At 28.9% G+C, this 377-nt stretch overlaps 2 protein-coding genes across 3 annotated transcripts in view; both read left to right on the top strand.

Moving 5' to 3' along the window:
• Nucleotides 1-377, top strand: part of LOC119593051 (phytanoyl-CoA dioxygenase, peroxisomal-like) — an 85,323-nt gene that overhangs the window by 3,881 nt on the left and 81,065 nt on the right. The window lies entirely within an intron of this gene.
• The window catches only part of LOC119593053, a gene marked incomplete in the record, with an annotated part of 66,752 nt that overhangs the window by 65,743 nt on the left and 632 nt on the right, over nt 1-377 (top strand).

Raw genomic sequence — 377 nt, 5'->3', positions numbered from 1 at the left:
TTGACCATGCCGTTTTCAGATAAAAATCTTGCTTATTGTATGTAAATCGTTATCCTTGGTGCCTGCCCTTTACGCTTCTCATGAATAACTTTCTTTGACATTAGGTTTTGAATATTATCTTAACTGAATATGCAAATGATCTCTGACATTTCAAGTTTGCAACAAAATACAGATTTGTATCAATATTGAGTTGAGCGAAGGTTCTTACTATTTGCTTTCTTTTTTCTTGATACCTTGATGTATTTGTCACTGTTATTATCATAATTTTAGTTATGATTACAGCAATTATTGCTGTTGCTATTACTTTTGTTACAAATCACTTTTAGCGTTATATCTATAATTATTGCTTTCAAAATAATAATTAATTTTGTATCAGC

Source organism: Penaeus monodon, chromosome 31, assembly GCF_015228065.2.
Source record: "Penaeus monodon isolate SGIC_2016 chromosome 31, NSTDA_Pmon_1, whole genome shotgun sequence".
NCBI classification, from domain to species: domain Eukaryota; kingdom Metazoa; phylum Arthropoda; class Malacostraca; order Decapoda; family Penaeidae; genus Penaeus; species Penaeus monodon.
The sequence above is the reverse complement of the archived record's forward strand: the minus strand, read 5'-3'. Positions and strand labels throughout refer to the sequence as shown.